A 13,301-nucleotide genomic window follows, 5' to 3' on the forward strand; every position below is an offset into this window, starting at 1 on the left:
AATTATTAAACAATCAATTTGTAAGCACCTACAGAACAATAGGGTTATAAGAAAGAGTCGGCCTGGATTTGTCAAGAACAAATCATGCCAAACCAACCTACTTTCCTCTGACAGGGTTACTGGCCTAGTGGATGGGGGGAAGCAGGAAGACTTTTGATACAGTCCCATGTGACATTCTCATAAGCAAATTAGAGCAATGTGTTCTAGATGAAATTATTATAAGGTGAGTGCATAAATGGTTGAAAGACTACTCAAAGAGTATTGTCAATGGTTTGCTGTCAAACTGAGAGGGCATAGCTAGCGGGGTTCCGCAGAGGTCAGTCCTGGGTCCAAAATGATTCAATATTTTCATTAATGGCTTAGATAATGTAGTGGAGAGCATGCGTATAAAATTTGAGGATGACACCAGGCTGGGAGGAGTTGCAAGGACTCTGGAGGATAGCATTGAAATTCAAAAATGACCTTGACAAATTGGAGAATTGGTCTGAATTCACAAGATTAGATATGGTGTGTGATTCCTACACCTATTATAATATACATTTTGGAATCTTAATTTACAGCATTCTCTAAACAGTTTTTTGTTTACTTTTATTAAAACATCCCCACATAAAATCTTTGTTTAATCCCACAAAGCCATCATTGGAGTTTGAGGGTAAGCAAAATTAATACTACTGTAGTAACTAAAGAAAACTATGTAAGGTCAAGAAATCTGATGCTGTTATGTCCCATCACTGTGCTGTGTAATAGATCCAGATGAAATCCTAATAACATTTTATTACCAATAATGTTCTGCTCATAGAGATGAGAACAGCATCTGAAAAACACATGTTAAGAAACTGCATCTAAAAGTTTTATATACATTTAAGTATTCAATAGCAAAAATACAAGAGCTCTCCTTTGTTTAAATATACTTCCTGCCTTCTTTATTGTTACATACTGTGTTGTGGCAGACCTATTTATAGTCCAAGAAAAGGAAAAATCTCCACTGGAAGCAGAAAAACTAAGTTGGGAAAGAATAGCAGGAAGTGTGACTGACATTTAGCCAAACAATCTAGAACTAATTGGGCTCAAAAGCTCTCTAGCTTTACTGTAGCTGCTGAGTGTAAACCGAGCACAATTATGTTTTTCTCTTCAGAATCGTTAAAACAGGGTGGGGGTGAATAATAAAAATAATGTAAGTACTGAAGAAGAGCAAAGAAAAATCTCAGCAGCTCAACACGTGTAAGAGAAGTTATTGTGGGGGAAAAGAAGACCTATACAGTAATGTAAAGGGGTGGACTGTGTCAAATTAAGGTCAGTATCTCCTTTGGCATTTCTGCTTGCTGTACTCTTAATGCAGTTGTCCATGGTTTTGCAGTCTAGCAGCTAGTAATAACCTAGTGATATGTTTGTGTGGCAAAATTCATTCTTCATACATTTTAGTATGAGCTTTGGAGAATGAATTTTGCCACACAAACATATTACTAGGTTAATTGGCTTTTAATTGATAACGCTTGCTTGAGAAATAATTGTGGTTTGGTTATAGATCCTTAAGAGTTCCTCCTAAGTAATAGAAATCTTTTCCAAACAACTACTATTAGATAATTTTGCTATTTCCAATACATTTGTCTTCTGTTTGAGCTTACAGTTATTAATTACTACAGCCATTTTGATGGAAGCTTTTTTCCTATGAAGAAAAACATGAAGTCAATGCCAAAATGTACATTATTAAAAATGTCACAAAATAAAAGATTTAATCTTGTCAGACATGTCCATACAAAAGAATCAACCTAAACTGGAGGCATCTGAAAATTTATATTGTTCTTAAATACACGATGGCAAATTACATGTTTATTATTTGCTTGCTTATTTAATTTCAAAGTGATGCAGCAGCCATTGCAAAGTCCAGTGTAATCAATGGCAGACTGAAATAGATTAGAAAATGTAGGCCTTTTGTTTTAGTGTATTATTTACACATTTTATATCATGTCATGACAAACATAACCTGAAATCTCTATAAAAGCTACATTGTAAAATGTTAGGATATAAAATATATCATCTTATTGGATGGGTACTAAAAAGAACAGAAGACTCTTAGAGGAAAGACCTAAAAATACAGATTTTCACTCAGTGATGTTTATCTAGATTAGGTTGCTTTTTGTTTTCTTCATTTCAAAATTGCTTTGCCTCTTTCCAGAATAGGAGATGGTAGTGTGACTTGAAGGCAAAATGGTAGAAATACAAGCTATATAATACTGAAATATTCAGTGATCTCCACATGGTATGGATAGTACTATGGGGTTTTCACCATTCTTGAATTAATCTTGAGAGTGATCATTATATTTGTTTCGGTGATGTACTGTATTATGTCTATCATGGTACAATCCCTATTACTCATGAATTACTCATGTCATTAAGGATTAGTGTCTTATTGTAAAATGTTCCTGGTGAGGAAAAGAAAAGGAAATGTGTATGCTGTTACACTGCTTTATCCTGGTAGGATGCTGTTATGTTTAGAGTCTGTTGTTGTGAAGATAGCAAGGCAGGATGTCTGCTGATACACATGGAGGTGAAAAGCTGGGATAAGACAATGGTAAATAGTGTCAATCAGTGCTGTTTACTAACGGCCCAATCCTGTGTAGTGCTGAGCTAAGATGTCAATGGAATTTATGGTTATCCAACACTTCATGGCATCAGATCCCTTAATCTATCTGATTTAAAGCACTGCTTGTTTCCTTACAACTGTTGTCTTTACTAAGAGATTGTGGTCCTGCTCCTATGAGGTGTGGAGCATCTCTGGTGAGAATGAAGTCAATGGCAATATAGATGCTCAGCACAGCACAGGATTGTGGTCTATTAAAATATTTGCAATGGATACCTTGGCAGATACAATTGATTTTTGTGGAAAAGGTTTAGTTAATTTGTTCTTACTCACCATTACTTATGCTTGACTTCAGTAAAAGTTTTGTCTGCATAAGGACTGAGTAAAAACTGAGAGAGGACTTGGCTCATAGCATTTAAGTCGAAAAATGATAAATTGCGCAACCCTTATTAACACAGATGAGTTCTTGCTCACTTCAGTAGGGCTACTCAGATGAGTAAGTGCTCATCAAACTGCGTAAGGGTTGCAAAATCTATTCCTAAGTGAATGCAATTGATTTCATTAATATTAACAGCTAGGCTTCAGTGACCCAACTGAACAGCGACACTATTCTCACTTTGTGCAATGCATGTCTATCAGCCTTGTTAATTCCAGAAAATATAGGATAACTTGATCACTTTCTCCGCATAAATAGTCAAACATTCAGAATTTTTCTGCTCTGAGATGTTCACTACATTATTATTTAAAAAGTACATTTGGCTTGCACGTGTGTACAAAACCTGAGACTATTGTTTAGCCAGGAAGAGGAAAACTGTTTGGGAACCAGCCATTTTATATTGTTAGTTTGAAATAGTTACATGGCTTAAAATGACAGAATAGTGTACTGAGGCAGTTTCATGTGCACCTATGAAAAAGAGAGAGTATATTATAGAGTTACTTGGAAATTGTCATTCCGTATTCTTTATGAAAATATCCCTATGATACGAATATGACATAACTGAGATATACTTTATTCAAGATAGCTCATGTGAGATATCATTGGAAAGGTTATGATTTACTGAATGCGATTATCCTATTTGTATGCATGTATCCTTTCTGTATCTGAAATTAGGAATATTAACTATGTACTTGTATTTCAACTATGCTACTTTGGGTGACGCCAACTGCCAACACTTTGGGTACAACAATGGAAAAGCCAGACAGGACGGATGGCCCATCAACAAGGACAATGGACTGTAAAAGAGCTTAGGCCTCGGCTACACTCAGGACTTCACAGCGCTGCCACGGCAGCGCTGTGATGTGCGAGTGTAGTCGCGCCGCCAGCGCTGCAAGAGAGCTCTCGCAGCACTGTATGTACTCACCTCTCCGAGGGGAATAGCTTGCAGCGCTGTAAGCTCTGATTACACTGGCGCTGTACTCGCTGCGCTCGGGGGGGGCGTTTTCACACCCCTGAGCGCAGCAAGTTGCAGCGCTGTACAGCGCCAGTGTAGCCAAGGCCTTAGTCTTCCTGTGAACCTGTGGGTCAGCCTGTGAAGAATAGCTACAAGGGCCCTACAGAGTCCGGTGATGCTAAAACATTACCTGGGATTTCATGTAACTTTCCACTGTAAGGGACGAAGGAGGTGTGTGTGTCAAGCTAGAAAACAAAGGACTCCCGCCTTATGCAAATCCTATTTAAGCGTGGGGAGTGAGGTAATTTAGGTCATCAATTCTCCCCTGCTACCCCACCCAAGATGACTGCTGGAAACAAATAAGACGGAACACGGGGAAAGAACTGGGCCTAGGCTGGAAGGGTATCTGGCCTGTGAAGAAGATTATTAGAACCACATTTAGGGTGAGAACTCACATGTGACCAGTCTCTTAGTATATTAAGCTTAGTTTGCATGCTCTGTTTTATTGTTTTAGTAATTTGCCTTGTTCTGTCTGCCACCTCCTTAACTACTTAAAATACACCTGTTATATTAATAAATTTATTTCTGTCTTATAATATAACCCAGTTTATGTGATTTCTAACTGGAAGGGTGAGAAATTTTGCATACCCTCTTCCACATTGAGGGAAGAGGCGAATATAATATATCTTTGGGCCTGTATGCCAAGGGAGGTCGATATCTGAGTGCTGGAGCAAGTCCCTGAAGCTGAGTCTTCCCAGAGCTGATCTGCAGCTGGGTGTGGCCCTGCCTGTGTGTGTGTTAGAGGAGGTTTTAAGAGTCTGGCTCAGCAACACAGGTAAAAGGGGGCACATGCTGACAGAACAAGTAGACTCAGTGGTATCTCAGCACATCAAGTGACTTCCCAAGGGGTCCAACATGTCACATATACTTTTAGTAAATTCATACTCTTAGAAAGGAGAATTGGGGACAAAATTCTGATCATATACACTGATGCAAATCCACTGAAGTCAATACAGTTACTCTTGTATAACCGAGGAAAGAGTTTGTCCCACGGGGTTAAGTGCACTCAGCATAGCAGACTACCCACCCACTCTTCTCTGTTTCTCACACTATGGGGAATGCAAAGCTGGTGTAAAGCTACCTTTATCCACTCCCACACCGCTTCACACCTAAACTCAGCATGGGAACAGAGCAACTGAAAATCAGGGTCATTGTGTCTGCAGTACTGCCAACATCAAGTGCTCAGAAATTATGAGTCAAGCTCCAAATAATCATGAGATTGTCTTAAAAACCATGAGACTTTTAAATACAATATGTGTCAGGTGCTTTTTATTTGCCTTTTGGTCTTTGACATTTTAGGGTTAATGTTGTCAAGCTTTTCTCCGCAACCAAGAAAGCTAGAACTTTAGCTGAAATAAACTGAGATTCTTATAGAATCACATGATTCCGGGAGTTGGGGCTCTAAGAAAAACACCAAATATAATAAGACTTGCATTAACATTACTAGGGCTGACAATACTGTGTCTATGAGCTCACTAGCTTCAAAACACTATTTGTAGAATAAGGAAACATATATCAAAAGGAGGGATTCTGTACTGATGATGTAACAACCCCCAAGAGAGAGCAGTAAGCCTTACTCTGCAGCCACTCCAGAATATATAATATACTCTGATTTTACAGGAAACAATAGACATGTTCAAAACATATAATCCAGAAGGATTTTATAACTATTTTGTGAGATTCATAGATTCCAAGGCCAGAAGGGACCACTGTGATTATCTAGTCTGACCTCCTGTATATCACAGGATAAAGAACGTCCCCAAAATAACTCCTAGAAAATATCTAGTTTTGATTTTAAAATTGTCAGTGATGGAGAATCCACCTCAAACCTTGGTAATTTGTTCCAATGATTAATTATTCACTGTTAAAAATGTATACCTTATTTCCAGTCTGACTTTGTCTAGCTTCAACTTCCAGCTGTTGGATCATGTTATACCTTTCTCTGTTAGACTGAAGAGCCCATTATTAAATATTTGTGTCCCCCCCCCCCCCCCCCGCCCACAGGTACTTATAGGCTGTGAAAAAGTTGCCCCTTAACTTTTTATTTATTTAGCTAAATAAATGGAACTCCTTGAATCTATCACTATAAGGCATGTTTTCTAATCCTTTAATCAATCACTTCCAGTATCCAGATAAACTCCTTTTAGTGACCACAGGCATTGACACACCTAAGACTTTTACCTTTAAAAATGAAATAGAATATTGGTAGTGACAGCAACTTATTAGCATCTGACGGGTGTTCAGCAATCTATGTGAAATGACTTTGTGTGAATCAAGATGTAAACTGAAATATGAAAATTTATTCTCCACTCATTCCACAGGGAGTTAATGTGCTTAACTTCCGTTAGAGTTAACAGGAGTTATGTTATTACATTTCCCATCCATTAGGTTATGAATAAGCCCCAGGCTTGTCAGGAGTTAACTAATACAATAAAACAACATGGTAAAGAATGCTTTTTTATGTTTCTCTAATCTAATGACTTTCCTCTCTGCTTTTTTGTTGAACAGAGAGAGGTGAAAAATACAGTCATAAATCATATGGAGAACAATGAAATGCAAACATTTGTATTGATTTTCGTCTGTTATTTTAAAGTGAGGCCTACTCTTGTTGGTTTCTACCCACCCTGCCTTTAATGTGTCTATGCTTAAGTGTTGTAGGCCTAAAATAATCTTTTTACAGTATTCATAAACTGAAGTATTAAAAATATCAAGTTTTATTCTAAGATACCTACATTAAATGCACAGGCCAAAAGTGTTTTATTCTGTGAGTTTAATAACTCAGGAACATATTAGGTTAGATTATAGATTTGGGTACAGCCCTGAGCATGAGGCGATACTTTAAGATGCATCCCCTTATGAGAAGTTCCAGGAGCCGCTTGGAAGCCTATTGAAGTCAAGGGTCAAAGTTTTGTCAATAGATTCAGCGAAGCCTGGAATTCACTGAGACATCCCGCTGAGTCATAATTCCTTCCCTGCTCCCTCCTTGCTCCTGAGCAGCTACTAATTTACCACTGGCCTGTACCATCAATAAATTATTGCCCCCCACACCATAAGATAGCTCAGATACTCTGGCCAGTGAGTAAAAAAGGGGGAGTCAAGGGTCCATCCATTGCCAACCCACCAGCTATGCTACAAGTAGCCTCATCTATTCCTACATTTCTGGACTCAATGTCTGGTTAGCCCCCATATCTGTGTAAGGAAAGATTGCTACTCCCTTGCACATACCGGGATCGGAGCAGGTAATTCCCTGTAAGGGCAGCAGGTGGTTGTAGAGGCGGGGGAGGGTTGGGAACGTGCAGGAACCAATAAGCTGTTGTAGGGAAAAGCTTGCTCCTAGGGAGCTAGAGCCCGAGCCCTGAGGCTCCAAACAGGTAGGGCCTGTCAAAGCAGGAAAGGACATAGCCTGGAAGGCTTGGGAGTAGAGTGAATTGGAGACTGCTGGGAATGAGCAGGCTCCCACAGAGGCATCTAAGGTGTGGTGTTTCCTTACTGAGACAAAAGGCAGGAAAAGTCTGGAAGTGACCTGGTAATAGGGTAAAACTGATGGACTGTGTTTTGGGACTTTGAGTTTTATTTTGGAGCTTTATTTATGTGACTAAACCTGGACCCTTGAGAAGGGATGGTGAATGAGCAAGTAATTCCTGAGTGGAGTTTAAGAAGCCCTTTGAGGGAGAAATTGTTAGCAGGGCACAATAGTTGCACCCAGGCCATGAGGGGTGCATGGGAGGTGGCTGACCACACTAAATGGTCCAATAAAGTTATAAGAAAACAGCAGAATCTTGGAAATGCAGGTGTTTTATTAGGGGGCAGTTAAAGGAAGCTTTTCTAGAACACATGTGAATGTGGTGATCTATGCAACAGCCTAGCACAGCACACGGGGGACATTGTTGGGAATTACCCACCTGATAATGTGCTTGCAGTCCTGGGTGTGTCAGTACTATAAAGATATTGCCAAATCACATGCACTTAAAAGAAGAGCAATAAAAAAGGCTAATGCTAAAAGCTGATTTAAGAGGAAATATTTAAAATGTTAAATATCCATAAGCTGGCTAAGAACTGACCAAAGCCCAGGACGCTGCAAATATTTATGCAGGTTTTTTACTTCAAGCTGGTGAGTAATCACATTAACTTCAACAGATTCATAGCGTTTAAGGCCAGATGGAACCATTAGATCAGGGATAGGCAACCTATGGCATGCGTGCCAATTTTCAGTGGCACTCACACTGCCCGGGTCCTGGCCACCAGTCCTGGGGGCTCCTCTGCTGGCCTGGGGTACCGGCTGCCGGTCCCCTGCCAGCCGGGGTTCCATCTGCCAGCCCTGCTCAGCCCGCTGCCAGCCTGGGATTCCAGCCACCGGCCCAGGGCTCTGCAGCTGCCCCCAGCTGTGGCCCACTGGCCCCAGCCTGGGGCAGTGAGGGGTCCAGACAGGGGCAAGAGGGGGCGCAGCTCAGAACCCCCACCTTAAAAATTGTTCCAGCGCCACTGTGCTGGGATATTTTTAAGTCCTGATTTGCTGCTTACATCACTATCATGCCACGTGGAATAGTGCACTGCGTTTGAAGTTGAGATTAGACTGTACATGCAAGAACAGGAATCAGAATTTTCTGACAGATTTCAAGATTTCCAGTGATTTGGCCCAGTGCTTTCTTTTCTAATTAAACCTGAAAAGTTCAACAAAAGTGACTTGGATTTGTCTATATTTCAGTGGATGGGTGTTAAAGATTTTGAAATGCAGCTCATTCAGTTAAAAAGCTCAGAATTGTGGGCATCAAAGTTTGGAGATCTGCGGAGTGCACTTGAAGCTACCAAGAGAGATCATGGGGCCTCTATTCTGACCTGCTGGCCATCCCTGCCAGTGAAATTTAACTGTTTGAAGAAAACTGCGTTTGCAATGCTTTCAACATTTGAATCCACATAGCTGTGTGAACAGGTATTTTCACACATGAAATCTGTCCTCTGTCCGTCTCGGAGCTGGTTAACAACTGATCACTCAGAAAAGTATCCAGCTTAAAGTATCCAAATACGTGCCAGACATTGGAAAACTCAGCAAGGAAAAGCAAGGGCAAGGATCACACTAAACTGATTAAGATCTGCATTTTGATTTAATTTTAAATGAAGCTTCTTAATAAATAAATACCTTATTTACTTTACATACAACAATAGTTTAGTTATATATTATAGACTTATAGAAAGAGACCTTCTAAAAATGTTAAAATGTATTACTGGCACACGAAACCTTAAATCAGAGAGAATAAATGAAGACTCGGCACACCACTTCTGAAAGGTTGCCAACCTTTGCGTTAGATCATCTAGTTTGACCTCCTGGAGGAGGGGAGAGGTGGCCCCAATCACTCCTTACCCCCCACCCCCGTCATTGCCCACCCACCCACATGTGCTGTCCTGGCTACGCAGGGTCATTCTTAGGCATATGCATGCGGCTGTGTAGAGCACCTGAACATTTGGGGCACCCCTAGGTCTTAGTGTCCACCCTTTCCAGCTCTTCCTATCCCTGTTCTGACCCTTCCTGGCTCCCACACAGCTGGGTGCTGCAGCCTGGTGAGTCTTCCTCCGGAGGGGATCTAGTAACTTAGGGCTGGTCTACACTGGGGGGGGGGTCGATCTAAGATACGCAACATTCGCGTAGCTGAAGTCGAAGTATCTTGGATCGAATTACCTGGGGTCCACACGGCGCAGGATCGACGGCCGTGGCTCCCCCGTCGACTGCGCTACCGCCGCTCGCTCTGGTGGAGTTCTGGAGTCGATGGTGTGCGTCTCTTAACGAGACGCGATATATCGATCCCGGATAAATCGATTGCTACCCGCCAATATGGCGGGTAGTGAAGACGTACCCTGAAAAGTGACAAAGCCTTGCAGCCTGCCAGACCTATTAGCACAACATTAAAACTCTTAAAGAGCCATTCAAGTGGTAATGAAGCCATTTAACAGGCATTTGCCAATCCCCAGGTATATACTGTCAGTTTCTGAATTTACTGACAAAACAGTTGTGCATTACTGTAGTGTTTACTCAGCACATGTTGGTCTACAGGACCTTAGTTTAAAATTTGCTTTAAAAATATTTCATTGGTGAGTTGGTGAAGATTATAAAATCACATCTCTAAAAATCCTTGCATAGATTTTTAGATGCATAATTATCTTTAGCCTTAAATGCTTGGATCTTCAGACATATGTTTTTTTAAATAAATCCTTCAAAAGACCTCCCTTATCTAAAATACACATTTTAATTTTAATTACTATAGTAAAAAAAATTTGCTTCCAAAGTCTTCCTGTCCTTTCTGTCCATCCCTTTCTCCCTTCACCCCCTTCCACCCTCCCAGTTGACGAGAGCCCTTAAAGGGACAACACCCCTTTCCTTCCAGATAGTTGGACAAAGAGTTTCCCTTTCTTTACTTCTGACTATCTGATGAACTAGTTTTAAGAGAACCCTCCAGCAAAATCAATACCTAGTAGGATATAAAATCCTTTGTTATGCCTAAAATCTTTAGAAACATATTTTTTAAAGTTGGTGAAATTTCATAAACATGTCTATTGTTATGGAGATCACACAAAGTAAATTAGTGTTCCCTTTTTCTAAAAGCAATGAACACTGTTATGAACACACTAAACCTCTGTGACTGATTAATTTAAAATAGTATCTTTGTTTCAGGGAGTTAAATATGTAGTAATCTGGAATGATTACTTTATGAAGGCTTAAGAGTACATTTAAAATATAAAATCAGCTTAGAAATACTGATTAAGAAAATGTAAAAAACAGAAGAACTGCATCATATATTCCATAATATTTAATGTTGTATCAGCAAGACTCTGACAAACTTCAGGGCATATCAAAATACCTGTGACTAACATTTTTTATTCCCAAGTTTAGTGCTTTTAATTAGGTACCTTCTACATGTCCAGTCTTCACCATCTGGCATGCAATGGAAACATGCTTCATTTTTTGTAGAAAGAAATTGCAGAAGTGTTTTTTTCAAATGTCAGTTGCTTCATTTGGGTTCAGGGATTTGGCTGGAAGGAGGTGAGCAGGGAGGGGGAGGGAAGAGAGCAGGGAGACAGTGGTAAGAGGGTGGGGCCTGGGTGGAGTGGGGCCTGGGGCGGAGCAGGAGTGGAATATGGGCATGGCCACAGGCAGAAGAGGTGGGCTGGGGAGCTAGCCTCCCCAAGCGGCAGCTTCACCCACCGCCCATGACAGCAGGTAAGAGTGGTAGGCTCCCGCACACCCAGCGCGTGCTGCAGTCTTCTTAGGCAGGGGCCGTATTCACAGAGCCAAATGTGCCGGCGCCATGCATTCTGCATGAGGGAGAGGGTACAGGGGTCTCTGCGGGGAACTGTGACTCGCCGCCGCTGTGACGCGGGCCAGGCATCTCGGTATCCTTTGCTGCCTCATCCCTCCCCCCACCCCCTGGGCTGCGAGCCCAGGCTGCCATCGGGCATAGGGGCACCAGTTTAACAATACTGCGTAGGGCCCCATAAATCCTCAGGACGGCCCTGTTGAATGGGAGTTAAATGGTGCATAGGCTTGTGTCAGATTTCATCATGGGGTGTATCCACCCTATATGTGGAAAATTGACTTCCCTTTTTTAAGCAAAAATAGCTTTTGCTGATGGTGCAGCATGTCTTTTTGCTCAGCTTTCTTGGAGTCTCACACTAATGTACTGTACCAGTGTAATCTTGTATTGTGTTACTCTACTGTTCTGGACTATTCTGCAGCATGTTGTGGTTGTTTAATAAGGGGTGGGGGGGGCAGTTTCCAAGGGTTGAGCAGCTCAGTAATAATGGAAGAGGGAACTTGAAACAACATCCAAATAACTGAATGTGGGAAGGCAAAGCTTTGGACTGGTGCTGGATTTTTCAAAAATACTTTGCCTCCTTCATAGTTACTGCTAGTCCCTAGTCACAGGTCACAGTTACATGACAAAGTCTCTGCCTTCTCCCTCCAAGGCAAGTGATTAATGAATTTTAGAGATTGATGATGGTTAAACATCCACACTGCCGTCATCCCAGTGTGATTTCATAGCTGCTATATGCCCTATACTGAATCCTGAACACAGTGAAACATTATATTTTATGCAGTATTCAGAGTATAAGGGTGAATAGATACCTCACATATGGATAACAAAGCAAGATAGCATCTTTATTCTGTTAAAGGCTATACATGGAAATCTCAGCAAGAGGTAAAGGCCCAGATTCAACCATGTTGAATAACTTCAACAGAGTCAAACAAGTGGGGAATTTAGCCCCTAGGGAGCGGGGCTATGGAGTAGAATGCCACAGGTGATGAGACTTGCTTATCCTCACAAGCACAAATAGTGAGCATTGTAGTGACAGCCTCCGAGAAAGCACTCAGCTCTTCACGTGGAAGAGGCTCTCTAGCCTCATCGACTGACTGCAGAGGGAACTGAGGGTTTTCCGTAGCCCAGATGAAAACTTTTCAAAAACTCAAATCATTGACAAAGATCATTCAGCTTTTTTAGACCAGCTCTAACTTTCAGCAGCTTTCTGGTTCAAGCTTTTTAATCCTCTTTCCTTCTCTTGTAAATTCATTGTAAATGGATTGTTTTAAGTTATTATGGATTGCCTGTATCAACTGTAGGCATCTTGGTGCAAGGTAGAGGAAGATCAGGTATATCAGCCTGACCCCATCTCATTGTGCAGATTGTACGATCAAAGTTCTCAGTGTTAGGAGCTGTTGTGATGCTGTGGTTGGTAGCACTTACATAAAGATTAACAAGCAGAACATTTTTCACCTGCTTATGTATAATGCAAATCTTGATAAATAACTTGTAGTCTAGCCTTGTTTTGGGAAAAGCTCTCTGAGCTGGATAATTAACAATATGGTGATTCACAAACATCTTATGATATGCTATGAATCTCTCTGTCAGAACAAGCGACACTGGGCTGATTGGGGAATAAAAGGCCCCTTCTTAGAAATGTTATGCATCATTTATGTGGGCTTTTAATCACACTGTATTTGGAAAACTGTAGGATGCATTTGACTATGAAAGACACAGAAGCACTATTTACAAGTTATCTATTCAGATTAGAAATGTATGTGTCTTTTTCACTTAATGTAAGTACTCAGCATTATGTGATATACCCAGAAACTCCACAAAAGAAGATAAAATCAGATAGAAAGTCTAGTCTTGTGGATGTCACAAGACAGAGTCATGGAATTTGTTCCCAACTGTGCCACACATTTCCTGTATGACCTTGGGCAAGTTATAAACTCTGTGTAGCTCAGTCTTCCCTTCTGT

At 40.9% G+C, this 13,301-nt stretch overlaps 1 protein-coding gene across 3 annotated transcripts in view; it reads left to right on the forward strand.

The window, feature by feature from the left end:
• Positions 1-984: 984 nt before the first annotated feature.
• The window catches only part of RASGRP3 (RAS guanyl releasing protein 3), a 101,109-nt gene continuing 88,792 nt past the window's right edge, over positions 985-13,301 (forward strand). The window contains exon 1 of one of the 3 annotated variants that reach the window (XM_042848439.2): positions 985-1,293. The gene's annotated coding sequence lies outside the window, so the exon portion shown is untranslated. The remainder of the gene's footprint in view (positions 1,294-13,301) is intronic. The other 2 variants (XM_005296278.5, XM_065589219.1) reach the window with 2 other exon arrangements.

Source organism: Chrysemys picta, chromosome 3 (genome assembly GCF_011386835.1).
Source record: "Chrysemys picta bellii isolate R12L10 chromosome 3, ASM1138683v2, whole genome shotgun sequence".
Lineage (NCBI taxonomy): Eukaryota > Metazoa > Chordata > Testudines > Emydidae > Chrysemys > Chrysemys picta.